This window comes from Monodelphis domestica, chromosome 4 (genome assembly GCF_027887165.1).
Source record: "Monodelphis domestica isolate mMonDom1 chromosome 4, mMonDom1.pri, whole genome shotgun sequence".
NCBI lineage: Eukaryota > Metazoa > Chordata > Mammalia > Didelphimorphia > Didelphidae > Monodelphis > Monodelphis domestica.
In genome coordinates, this window is record NC_077230.1 from 362302189 (window position 1) to 362316385 (window position 14197).

The window sequence follows — 14197 nt, forward strand, 5'->3', positions numbered from 1 at the left end:
CCTGGTTTCATACATAAATCTCTTTGTGTGTTCTGATGGGTATGTGGAATGCTTATTTTGTAGGTGGTGTTTTAAGTTCAGAAATTGCAATTTTTAATTTGACTTTAAAGAGAAAAAGAAACAAGCCTAGAGAATGACTTGACCAAGGTCACAAATGTAGAATTAGCAAAACATTAAAACTCTAGTCTTCCTTTTCCAAATTTATCAGCTCTTTCCACTACTGTGCCACCATGCCTCCTGGGAATGCCTGAGCACTATGCCTTTTGGAAGAAGATAGCACATTTAGCTAACCCCTTTCAGCTGGAGGAGAATAAAAGCCAGAGCCATGAAGTGAGGGAACAGAAGACCTATGCCCTGACTTCTCCTATAACTGAGAATTATTTGACTAATGCAAGTGCAGTGCAAAGGGAGTTGATTGTCTAGCAGCCCCATTTGTTTTCTGGAAGGAGTCCAAATCATGGAGTGGCATTACATATCTCAGAGGGATTGTATAGGACACTATAGACTAGGAATTTAGATTATGTGTTAATACTTTGGCATCTCTGAGTCCAGTTTCCTTCAGAGAAGAGCTGTAGTGTGTGTTTAGGTGTTTTCTGTATCTATTTATGGGCTCCCATTAGCCTTCTTGGTATTCTTCATGCTCTGTGGGCAAAATGCATACTTTCCTCTACACAATGTGCATTTGTTAGCCCTCAAGTCTCCCTTCCCCCATCCAGCTGGCTTTTCAATTTTACATAATCCAAATTGTTTATTTTTTCTCTTCTAACATTACTTCTATGATTTGTTTAGTTAATAATTTTCTCCCTAGTCACCGTTCTAAGATAAATTTCTTTTCCTTCCCTTTAAAAAAAGTGAGCTTTTATATTTATGTCATATGTTCATTTGGAGCATATTATATAGTATATGGTGTGAAATGGCATAAAATTAATTTTTTTTATTGCTTTTTGCCATTTTCAACAGTTTGGGTCAAATGAGAATTCTTTAGCTAGTAGTGAGTGTCTTCGAGTTTATTAAATGCTATGTTGCTGTGTTTAACTGCACCTGGGTCTTGTATTATATGAGATTTGTTCCTTGAGTATCATATGCAGTGTTCTTGAATTTGCATTATGTAATATGTTGACTGCATATAATTATTACCAATGTTAGCTGTACAGACTTTTATAACGAACTCCACTTCTAGGTAATGGTGTGAGCACTCAGTTAAGATGACTATTACATGTTAAGCCTTGATGCCTATGATTCGTGATCACAGATATTCTGGTTTTCCCCATATGATTTGCAGGGAGTGTAACTATTTCTTTGTGGGGAAGACATCTGGGGATTATAGATGGGCATAGCTATAAGGGCAGTCCCACCCATATTTCTAGATGTACACTACATTACTTCTAAATGTAAACACGCCAACTAAAGGGGAAGAGCATAGAAAAATGGTAGGAAGACATTCACTGAGTGGTGTCTCAGAAAGGAAGGAGAAAATGACAGTCGTGGGAGTTTCTCTGCATGCCTGGGCCTGCTCTCCATTTAATCTCACTCCTCCACTATTCATAAACAGGCAGCAAGGATTGATTGATGTCCCAAATAGCCCAGCCAATAATCAAACCACAATGAGTAGCAGTCAAAAGGCAGGATCAGAACATCAAGGGGAAAAGAAATAATACCAGGCGTTAGGTTCAGTTCCCAAGTTCCCTAAATGAGTTGACTTTTACTCTTTGGGAGACTGAGTAGAAAAGCAGATGGCAGGTGCTTGTCATACATATCCTTGTGGGAGCAGCTGACAAGGAGACTCAATTCTCTGAGAACACAAGAGGGCTTGATGTTTTTCCCCAAGTGCCCTTCGGTGTTGGTAAAGTGCATAACTGGGTGAAAATAGGATTTGTCTTTGCCCTCATCTCTAAAAAGGATTCACAACAGACCTAAAGAGCCTCCAAGGGTTCAATTATCATTTTTATGCAGATGAGTCCCATATATAGCTCTTATCTCTCTCCAAAGTTTCAATCTTCAAAGCTTGCTGGAGAGCAACTGGTTGTCCCATAAGCATCTCTCATTCAAAGTATCCAAAGAGAAATTATCTTTCCCCCCCAAACCTATACTTCTTCCTGACTACCTTAGTTCTATTAAGGCCATTGCTGTCCTTATAGCCACCTGGGTTCAAAACTTCAGAGTCATTCTCAACTCTTCATTGTCCATCACCACATCCCCATCCCCCTGCCCAAATCCATCAGTTGCTAAATCTTGTAGGTTTTACCTCTATAACATCTTTAATATCTGACCTATTCTCTCCATTCACATAGGCATCATCACCCTAGTTCAGGACCTTATCATCTCTCCTCTAGACTACTGCAATTGCCTCCTAATTGCCTTTTCATTATCTCTCTTCTCCAGACCATCTTCCAGAGAGCCACCATATTGGTATTTCTAAGCCACAGGTCTAACAAAGTCAGTCTCCTGCTCAGGAGGCTTCAGAAGCTCCTTCTTGCCTTTAGGATAAAACACCCATTCCTCTGTTTGGCATTTAAAGTCCTTCAAAATTTTTCTCTAGCCTGTCTTTCCCAGATTTATTCATGTAACTCCCCATCAGGTACCCTAAGTCCCAGCCAAACTGGCCAGTCGACTGTTGCTCAAGCTTGCTATTGCTATTTCGTCTTCTCCTTCAGTGCTTCTCCATAGGTTGTCCTCCTTTAATGAAACTCTATCCCTTTTTACTTCTGCTTCTTGGGATGCCCAGCTGCTCCCTTTAAAGTTCAGCTCATGTGCCACCTCCCACAAGAGGCCTTTCCTGATGAGTCCTGCCATTCATGCCCTTCTACTAGAAATTATTTCCCATTTTAAAATTTTAATTATCTCAGTCCAGATTAAATCTCCCAATAAAATGTAAGATTCTTATAGGCAGAGCCTGTGTTTTGTTTTGTTTTGTTTTGTTTTGCATTTGTATGCCCAGTTCCTTGGATATATTACATGCTTATTAAATACTTGTTGAATTGAATTCTGGTTTCTTTCTCTGTCCACTGGACACATTTCTAATTTCTTGACCAGTCACATCCACTCTAGATAATCCAAAAGCTGTCCTTGCTGTTCCATCAGTAATATAGTAGGAAGCCAGGTCTGACTCAAGTCCATCTCTAAATTAAGGTTCACTTTGGTTTAGTTCAATCATTTTTCAGTCATGTCTGATTCTTATTGACCCATTTTGGAGTTTCTTGGCAAAGATACTGGAGTAGTTTGCCATTTTCTTCTCTAGCTAATTTTATAGATGAGTAAACTAAGGCAAATAGGGTTAGGCAATTTACCCAGGGTCAGACAACTAGTAAATGTCTGAAGCCAGATTTAAATCCAGGAAAATGAATCTTCCTGACTTCAGGCTCAGCACTCTATCTACTTTACCACCTAGGTGCCCTAAGGTTCACTACTTGAATCAAATGAGACCAACCAATGTTTAACAAAAAGAAGTTTGTTTATTTGACAATAGCATGGAAATATTTGGATCTGTATAACATTGGAGGCCATCTCTGCTGTGGCAAATATTAAAGCCAAGTATAAGGATAAACTAAATAGACCCAGACTTAGGAATCACTGCATTGCAAGGTATTAAACCAAGATTTAAAAAATAAGTAAACATTTCATCATATATCTCTTGCTACAAAAATGTTATTAGTAGTAATGACCTTTTTATATCTGGGGGATGGGGAAGCTGATTTAAACTGGACCAAAAGCAGCTTTCCTGCTTTTACAGGGAAACTAGGCTAGCCAACATGGCAGAGACCCTAGTAGATACTGCTTCTACCACTAGATACCACGTTATGCTTTTATCACATACTGAACCCCTGGTCACTTGAGTCTGTCTGCCATCATCCATCTGTTCCACAATCACTGTTCCTTTGAGAGATATCTTCTGGGGAAGCCTTTTCCAATGCAATAGAAAATCAGAAGCCCCTTCTCCCTAATCTTGAAGGGTAGTGAGGAACTGGGCATAAATATCCTCTGAATTGTTCACACTAGAAATTGTCCATCTGTGCTGCAAGCACTCAAGCAGGGAGGGACAAAAGGAGGTTCCCTAGTGTTCTCAATAAGCCTCCCACATTTTTCCACATCGGTTATTTGTCAATCTCATGTCACTTCTTCATGATGGCCCGTCTAGGACAACAAGTCTTCTCCAAATGGGTATGAATGTCTTTCAAAAAATGGCTATAGCTTTGCATTATAGATCCCTTGATGAAGTGCTGGTAGGTTGGCTGTTTGCCCTCTGTGACTAAATATTGTCTCAGTCATCAGCTGCTGAGAAAGGTCACTCTAGAAGGGGATGATGCCATTGGATCATGAACTGCTGTGGATTGTGGTGCCAACCCACCTCCTGCTTTGTTTTCAGTCAATCCTCTTTTCACCAGGAGGGCTTTAGATTTTTTCACTATATCCTGTTCAATAGTTAGGGGTTTGAGATCAAATAAAGAGAAAATGTGTATAAAATTTATGTGTATAAAATTATTTTTAGCAACTCTTTTTATAGTGGCAGAAAACTGGAAAGTGAGGGAATGCCCATCAATTGAAGAATGACTGGACAAATTATGGTATATGAAGGTAGTAAGAAATGATGAAGGAGGTAGTTTCAGAGAAGTAAGAAGATCCAGGAGAACAATTTATATGATAATAATATGGTAAATATAACAACGTTTAAAGACTTAAGAAGCCTGATCAACATAATGCCTAACCAATTTGGAAAACCAATGGCTTTGGCTACCCATCTCTAGATAAAGAACTGATAGAGAGGCTACTAGGAGGTTCAGTGGATTGAGAGCCAGGCTTGGAGACATGGGATCCTGAATTCAAATGTAGCCTCTGACACTTCCTAGCTGTGTGACCCTGGGCAAGTCACTTGATCCCAATTGCCTAGCCCCCACCATTCTTCTGCCTTGGAACGAATATTTAGTATTGATTCTAAGACAGAAGGTAAGGTTAAAAAAAAAACTGCAGGACTCAATGCAGATTGAGACATACCCATATCCATATATAGATGACTAGGATTTGTTAGGAATGGGAAATCTGTCATCAAAGAATATTGGCATATATATATATATATATATATATATATATATACATACACACACACACACACACACACACACACACACACACACACACACACATATATATAACCTCATAGAGTACATGCTTAATTTTGACAGGGGTTTTCTTTCTTTGAAAAATTTTCAAGACTCCTCTCTCACACACACATACACATACACCATAAGATAAAGGTAGATTTTGAATTGGGCAGGCTGTCTGAGGCCATCACCCAAGGTCACTGACTGTGTATCACCTTTAGATTAATTCTCAGAATCTGCCCAGCACAGATTTCCTTCACATGCATCGGAGGACATTGAAGGTCTTGAATATATACTAAGACTAAGATGCCCCAAAACCAAAGTATGTGTTCCAAAAAGAGGGAATAGTCAACAAGAGAGAGGCAGCTAGGTGACTCAGTATATAGAGCCTTGGACTTGGGAAGTCAAGAAGACCTGAATTCAAATCTGACCTCAGACATTTACCGTGATGTGGGCAAATCACTTAACCTCTTTTTACCTCAATCTTCTCATCTGTAAAATGGGGATGATAACACTGCCAATCTTTCAAGTTTATTGTGAGGATCAAATGAGGCAATACTTATAATGTGCTTTAGCATAGTGCCTGACATGTAAGTAGGTACTTAATAGATACATTTTATTTAAAAACACATCAATCATTTATTAATCATATGTTGTATGCTAAGTTCAATGATCAGGAACTGGGAATATTAATATAAGCAAACAGAAACATGGTCTCTGCTCTTGAGAAGCTTACATTCTAATGAGGTAAGACAATCCATAAAAGGGAGCTGAAAAGTAAGAAGTGGTAGGTTGAGGAGAAGCTAAGTCCAGAGACTCAGTAACAGAGTCAAAAGAGGACTGAAGGAATGAAAATGTCTGATCTGGATACTGCCTCAAAATGCAGACTCTGGAAGGAACTAAACAATCATTAGAGAGGGCTACAGGGACAGAAGGATCTTCCAGGGTGATAGAGCTGATGAGGTATGGAGAAGTCTGGAGAGTGGAACCAAAAGAGGAAGAAAGAGATAAGTATGGTCTAGAAGCTTCCTCAAAATAAAGGATCCAAGAGGAACTCACCCACTGAAAGAAGGAGAAACAGGGCAGAGGGTACTTCAGGGTAAGAAAACTACAGGGGTAAAGGTATATTCTAGGGTAAGAAGACTCCTGTGTAACATTATTTCTCATACATAAAACAAACTGCCTATAGTCGTCATGAGGCCAGTGTCCTGAAATGCTGTGGGGTGGGTCAGCCTCCCACAGAGGCTGGGGTCTTGGAGGTGGGACAGGGTCAGAAAAATGATGGATAGGACACAGCTTTCACATTCAACCCATAGCACAGGTTTCACAGGATAAACTGCTCTGCCTTGGCTGAGACCTGGCTTTATTTTATACCCTCATGATCACACATCTACTTCGCACACAGATTCATTCTCAACATACATGTTTCCCTGGAACCTAACAACAGAGAGGAAGCCTAGGAGATAGTCAACAAAACATTGTTTCTAAGTGCAGGTTCAGAGGGTAGAATCAACATGACCCAGATATAAGTTGGGGAACTCAGGGTACAGATTTGTTGTGAGTTTTTATGCCTAGACAAGAGGGTCCTATCTAAGTGTGTATATAAGAATCCTTAGGTCTAATTTTGTAAGTGGACTCTCCTGGTAATATCCTAAGGGGACAGAGTAGGACATCTGTATTAACCTTGCAAACATGTTGCTGTCATCTATTTTTCCTGGGGCTAAGTAAGAATAATAATCATAGCAATTCCAATAATAAGAGGATATTAATAAGGAAAGTCACTTAGGGAGGTTTCAGTGGGTGTTTCCATCCTTCCTGGAGGCTGCTTTGCAGTCTCTGGTTTCCACGTGGATCATGTCAAACAGCGTGGTCTTTGATGGCTCCTGGCACTGAAAGATAAGGACAGCAAGGGTATTCAATAAGAAATCTGGCAAATAATTCTAGAAAGAATTAATGAAGGAGGCTGTTGTCTGTCACTCAGCAAGTAATCCTCCTATTTGTGGAACTCCTGTTTGGTTGTTGGACCCTTTCTGGAGATAAACTAGGCTGTGTCTAGAGCCGTCACACTTTTGTGTTTGCTCATTCTTACAACCTACTTCTTGACTTTGTACTTTATATTAATGTTAGGCTCTATTCACTTTTGGGAAGAAGGTATGTCTGGCCTGAGCTTCTGTCCTTTTATGCCCTTATGCTGGTTGTTGTTGAACCCTGATAGAAGTGATCCTAAGAATTATTTCTATCTATTTATTCCTAGAGTATATCTAGCTTTTTAATTTTTTGTATTATAATTTAATTTTTATTTTTAGCTCCACATTTTCTTCTACTCCCTCTCCTTTACCTTGAGAAGGCATGAAATGTGATACCATCGTACATATACATTCATGCAAAACATATTTCCACATTAGCCATGTTTCCCTACACTGCCCTGGGCTGGGAACATGACTCACTATGACTTTGTCTTGGCTTTCCCATTCATAATTCTGCCTGGTGCATTTTCTAGGTTGTTGGGAAGGAAGTGTGCTTAGAAGTTAAGACAAAATGCTGACTTTCATGCTATCATCTTAGCTCCACCCTCCACTTGATTATTTGATGTGTAGTAAGAATTGAACAAAAGGAAAATATTTTCAGTGGTAATAGGCCGGCAGTTTAAACTTGACCCAATAGTCTAAGAATCTTACTAAGTATAAAAAAAATTCATCCTAAATGAGCCCACACAAAAATAGCTTTGAACTCCTTTGATGGGTGTCCTCTGCACAGCTACATCCAAGTTTATGGTACTCTCTTGATTCTCCTCCTATCTGTCTGAATTCTCCTCATTCTCTTTTGCTGGATTTTCATACATGTCAGACCCACAAAACAGGTGGGGCTCTCAGAGCTCTCTCCTGGGTTCTCTTCTCTACTTCTCTATGATTTATGTGGTTATCTTATCAGGTCCCATGGATTAAATGATCATTTTTATGCATATGATTCTCTGATCTACTTATCCAGCCCTAACTTCTCTTCTGACTTCCACTCGCACAGCTCCAACTGTGTTATGGATATTTCCATCAAGCAGCTGTTCATAGATATCTTGAATTCAATATATCCAAAATTGAACAAATTATGTGTTTTCCCCAAACCCGTCCCACACATTCCTAATTTACCTATTTCTGCAGAGGGTACCATTATCCTCGGGCTTCCAGTATAGATGTTATCCTCTATGCCTCACTTTCTTTTGTTCCCCATATCTAATCTGTTACCAAGTCTTATTGATTTTATTTTCCCAACATATCTCCTATACACCTTCTTCTTTCCTCTGACTCTATCACCACACTAGTGCAGACCTTCATCACCTGGGCTGATCTCTCCTCAATCCAGTCTACCCCCACTCATCTGCCAAAGTGATGTCCCCAAAGTTGTGACCATGACATTCTCCTATTCAATAAATTCAACTGACTCACCCATTGCCTCCAGGATCAAGTCCTCTGTTTGACTTTTAAATAATTTCCTACATGTCTAAGTCTTCTTACATCTTACCTACTCCCTATCACAAACTCTTATGATCCAATGACAATGGCTTCCTTGCTATTCCTCTTATTCCATCTCTTAACTCCATGCCTTTGGATAAGCAATCTATTCTGGATTGTTCTCCCTCCCCATCTCTACCTCCTGCCTTCCCTGGCTTCCTTCAATTCCCAGCTAAAAATCCCACTTTCTATAAAAGCTTTTCCAGTTACTCTTTTCCCTCTTTGGTGGGTAGGTTATTCTTGGTTTTATTCCTAGCTCCTTTGCCTTCTGGAATATCCCATTCCAAGCCCTCTGATCCTTTAATGTAGAAGCTGTTATATCTTGGGTGATCCAGACTCTAGTTCTATCACTGCAGTTTTCCTTTATAATTTCTAGAAATTTTTTTTTTTGATCACAGCTTTCATGTAGTTCAATAATTCTCAAGTTATCTATGCAACCCTGACAGGTCACTCCAGAAGATTGCTCTCTCCCCTTTTAAACTCTGTGCACTGAAAGGATGTTGACTCAACCCCTCCACTATGATGATTCACTGAGTGATGTCACCATGCTTGGGAGTACATATATGGGTTTCTGAGAGGTATAGTTGAGATTTTTTTCCTAAAGATTGAATGCTTTCTTTGCCCTAGGGAATTTGAGAACATTTTTGGTTTATTCATAGTCATTCTCTACCCCACTCCCTCCTTGATTTATATTAAAAGTTGAAAGGTTTTGAATGAACAAAATAAATGTAGCTAGAATTTGAAAACAATCGTATACAGCATAAATCTCCATACCTTATACTTCTGATAAGGATATATAAGATACATAGAGCATCAGGACAAATATATGATTAAGCCAGTCTAGAATAAGTAAGTTGTTCTAAGTTGAGCCTGACTAAAGCCAGTCCTCTTGATTAGGTCTGATATCAAAACAAAATGAGACACTCGCATCATTCAACAAAAAGAGATTTACTTTACTTAGCTACAACTAGTAAGTGTCTGAGGCCAGATATGAAGGCAGGAAGATTCCTGATTTTAGGTTCAACATTCTATCCACTGTGCCCTCTAGTTGCCCCAAGAGAAAAGGTACATGTGAAGAATAGAATTATATCTATCTGCCCCTTCTAAATATTCTTGGTCTAGGGCTGTGAATTTTTGGTTCAAAAACAAACAAGTGGATAACTTCCCTGGCCACTTTCCTTAAAGGTGGGAGGGTAGGGTCCTTAGTTTACATACACTATTCCATCACCTTTCTACCAAATGCTAGTTACACAAAAGACCATCACAAATAGTGAATAATGGGTGCAGCTAGGTGTCTCAGCAAATTGAAAGCCAGGCCCAGAGACAGGAGATCCTAGGTTCAAATCTGGCCTCAGATACTTCCTAGCTATGTGACCCTGGGCTTAATCTCCATTGCCTCGCCCTTACCACTCTTCCGACTTGGAACCTGTATTGATTCCAAGATGGAAGGAAAGGGTTTTAAAAAAATAGTGAATAGTGTTTGTCTAATCAATCAACCATTCAATCAAAAAATAAACATTTATTAAGTGCCTATTATGAGATAAGCACTGCACTAAATAGTGAGGAAATAAAAAGAGGCAAAAGGAGAGAAAAACACAGTTCTTGCCCTAAAGAAACTTACACTCTAATAGAGGAGAAAGCATGCAAACAAATATATACATAGCAAACTATATACAGGATAAATAGCAAATAACCAGCAAAGAAGGCACTAGAATTGAGAGGGATTGGAGGTCCATAAAAGATGGGAATTTAGTTGGGATCTAAAGAAATATAGAGTAGTATTTGAGTAGAGAAAAGACAGCATTCCAGGCAAGTGGGACAGCCAGAGGAAATGCCCAGAGCTAAGAGGGTAAATAGCAAATGGAAAACAGAAATCAGAGAAGTTGTATGGATTTGACTATACCAAAAAATGGGCAGATTGAATGAGTTTTCTCAGATAGAGAGAGATCTGGAAGTTCAAACTTAAAGATAGATAGCTGATGAAAATTTCCCTGTTCTCACCCAAAAGGAAAGTCCCCAAAGACCCTATGAAGGCAATGAGAAAATAGGGACCTGTTGAGGAGGTGGATGTCTTTACGTGCTTGACCCTTCCAAGTCTTTCTTCTCTCTCCTGCCTAGAGTCAGTCCAAATGAGTCTAGAACCATGTATATCCTCCCTTAAGCAGAAACAAAGAATATCTCTTCTCCCCAAAGCTCTAGCACCAGTTCCACTGCTCACATGGTCATAGAGGGTGATGTCTACATTCTCCCCACCAATTAGGAATCACATTCTGCAGACAGCATGAAGTATTACATGATTAAGTCAGGTTATATGTATTAGCGACAACTAGATATAAAGTGAATGCACATCAGTTGATCAAATAACTAAACTATGGTAGATAAATGTAATGGAATATTATTATGTTGAAGAAAAGATGAAAATGATAAATACAGAGAATCACTGGAAGGTATATAAACTGATCTAAAGTGAAGTAAACAGAACCAGCAAAACAATATGTACAATGGCCATAACAACATAAATGTAAATAAGAATAACAATAAAACAGCTGAACCTGAATTCTATGAAATTATAATCACTAAACCTGACTCTAAAAAAAGTTATGAGAAAGTAGCTTAGGGTACTAGTGTTGTAAAATACTACACATGTATCAGATTTTTCAATCTGTTGCCAAATCTTGTTGACTTCTTTTTTCTTTTTGTTCTTGTATTTAATAAAGGATGACTCTCTGAGAAGGGGGACATACATTGGGAAATTGAATTAATATAAAATATTGAAATAATTGATATTGATGAGTCTATAAAAAGACAAGCACAAACCCTGGTAACACTACAGATGCTGATGGTAAAGCTGAGAACTAGTTTGACTATTCTGAAAAATAACTGGAAGAACATCAAGTTTCTTTGAAAAAGTCATTAATTCTCAAATATATAGAGAACTGAGTCAAATTTATAGGAATATGAGTCATTCTCCAATAGATAAATGGCCAAAGGATATTATTAGGCAATTGTCAGAAGAAGAAATCAAAGTTATCCAAATAAAAAATGCTCTAAATCACTATTATTTCAGAAATGCACATTAAAACAATTCAGAGGTACCATCTCATACCTATCAGGTTGGCTACTATGACAGAAAACAAAAAGTGGTAAGTATTAGAGGGAATGTAGAAAAATAGGTACACTAATACATTGTAGGTGGAGTTGTGAAATGATTCTACCATTCTGGAGAAGAATTTGAAACTATGCTCAAAAGGACTATAAAATTATGCATACTCTTTGATCCATCAATGGCACTACTAGACCTAAATCCCTAAGAGATAAAGAAAAAAAGGGTCTATATATAAAAAATATTTATAGCCCTTCTTTTTGTGGTGGCAAAGAAATGGAAACTAAGAGGATGCCTATCAATCAGGGAGTGACCGAACAAGTTGTGCTATATAATTGTGATTGAATACTACTGTGACATAAGAAATGACAAGCAGTGATCACATGGGTCAATGGGACTATGACTGGGAAAGTAGACTCTAAAAGGTCACCCTAGTGCAAATATTAATAATATGGAAATAGGTCTTGATCAATGATACATGCAAAACCCAGTGGAATTACATGTCAGATACAGGAAGGGGGGAGGGGGAGGGAAAGAACATGAATCTTGTAACCACTGAAAAATATTCTAAATCACCTAATTAAATAAAATTTAAAAAAAGAAATGACAAGCTGGATGGTTTCATAAAAACCTGGGAAAACTTATATGAACTGATACAAAGTGAAGTAAGTAGAACTAGGAGAGTAAAAGAAATATTTTATGATCAACTTTGAATGGATTAGCTATTCTGATCAATACAATGATCCAGGAAAATTCTGAAGGACTTATGATGAAAAATGCTATCTACTTCCTGAGAAAGAGACAGTGGAGTTTGAATGCTAATTAGAGTATAATTTTTTTTCTTACTTTTTTGGCAACATGGTTAAAATGGACATATGTTTTGCATGATTGCACATATATAATTGATATCACATTTCTTGTCTTCACAATGGGTTGTGAGGGAGACAATTTAGAATTTAAAAAATTTTAATGTTATAAATAAATCATTTTTTCAAAAAGGAGGAGATAGGGGCAGCTAGGGTGGCTCAGTGGACAGTCAGGCTTCAAGAAGGGAGGCCCTGGGTAAGACATTTAACCCCAGTTGCCTATCCCTTACCATTCTTCTACCTACAATACTTAGTATTGATTCTAAGGTAGAAGATAAGGGTTTATAGGAAAATCAGGGAGGAAAGGGCTAAGGAGAGAACAAGGGAGGAGAGGACAGGACAGGACAGGACAGGAAAAAGGAAAGGAGAGGAAAGGAGAGGAGAGGAGAGGAGAGGAGAGGAGAGGAGAGGAGAGGAGGGGAAAAAGGAGAGAAGAGGGGAGGGAAGAGGAGGAGAGAAGAGGAGAAGGGAGAGGAGGAGAAGGAAGAGAAAAGGAGGAGAGGGGAGGGGAAAGGAAGGGAGGGGAGGGGAGAGGAGGAGAGGGGAAGGGAGAGAAGGGAAGGAGAAGAGAAGGGGAAGGAAAGGGGAGGGGAGCAAAAAGGAGAAGGGAGGAGAGGGGAGGAGAAAGGGAGGGGAAGAGAGTAAAGGAAAGGAGAGGAGAGGAAAAGAAGGGAGAGGAGAAGGGAAAGGAGAGGAGAGGGGAGGGGAGGAGGACATGAGGACAAAAAGGTTTCTAGGGTTGGGGATAGTCATTGCAAATGGGTGGAAATAGTGTTGCTTGTGAAAAACAGTGAAAAGACCAGTTTGGTTGGGCATTAGAACGCAGGAAGGGAAGTAATGCTTAATAAAGTTGGAAAGGTAGAAATAGGACAGATCATAAAGGGTTTTGAAAGCCAACCAAAGGAACTTATGTTTGATCCTCAAAGCAATAGAGTAGAGGGTCAACAGAACGCATTGAGGCCAAGTGACAGGAGGGGACAGAGCCAGGAGAGGACAGTCTGAAAGAGGCAGAAACAAACAGAAAGAAAAAGAATCCAGGAGATGGTGGTTACCGGGGTCAAGTGCTGCAGAGAAATTCAGAAGGATAAACATAGCAGGTCTGTGAAGTCAGCCAAGTAAATTTAAAGGAGAGAAAGAAGACTGAGATCAGATCACAAGGAAACTCACCCTTTAGGACCCCAAATCCCAGAGAAACTCCTTCTCACTTCCATCCCCTCCCATTCTTCTATCGAGACTGTAGGAAAACAAAATCCACTAGTGACAATTTCAGGTTAACTATATAATCCCAGACCTTTACAAGAGCAAAACTGAACAGGGGCAGAGAAAAAGGCAGAGCTCAGCCAGAAGCTGCCTTCTTTCATGAGCCCACCAGGGGGCAGAGCAAACAGAGGTCAACCCTACAGTTTAAGAAACCCCGCAACCCCTCCCTGAAGGGGAAGTCCAGCTGTCACTGGCCACAAACCCTTCTGCCTCCCTTCCAGGACCAGATGGAGCTGAGCTTTGTAACCTGTCATCCCAACCCCTGGAACTTCTTCTAGAACAGAAAGAGGGAAGAAATGAAGGAAGGAAAGAGAGGCAAGAAGAAGGAAGGAAGGAAGGAAGGAAGGAAGGAAGGAAGGAAGGAAG

General features: G+C 39.4%; 1 long non-coding RNA gene across 1 annotated transcript; it reads right to left on the reverse strand.

Moving 5' to 3' along the window:
• Positions 1-5710: 5710 nt before the first annotated feature.
• On the reverse strand, positions 5711-13924 carry LOC103092372 (uncharacterized). Its single transcript, XR_008911480.1, has 2 exons — positions 13739-13924; positions 5711-6985 (listed from the first exon to the last, which is right to left on the reverse strand). It is a non-coding gene; the product is annotated as an uncharacterized LOC103092372 (long non-coding RNA).
• Between the last annotated feature and the right edge of the window lie 273 nt (positions 13925-14197).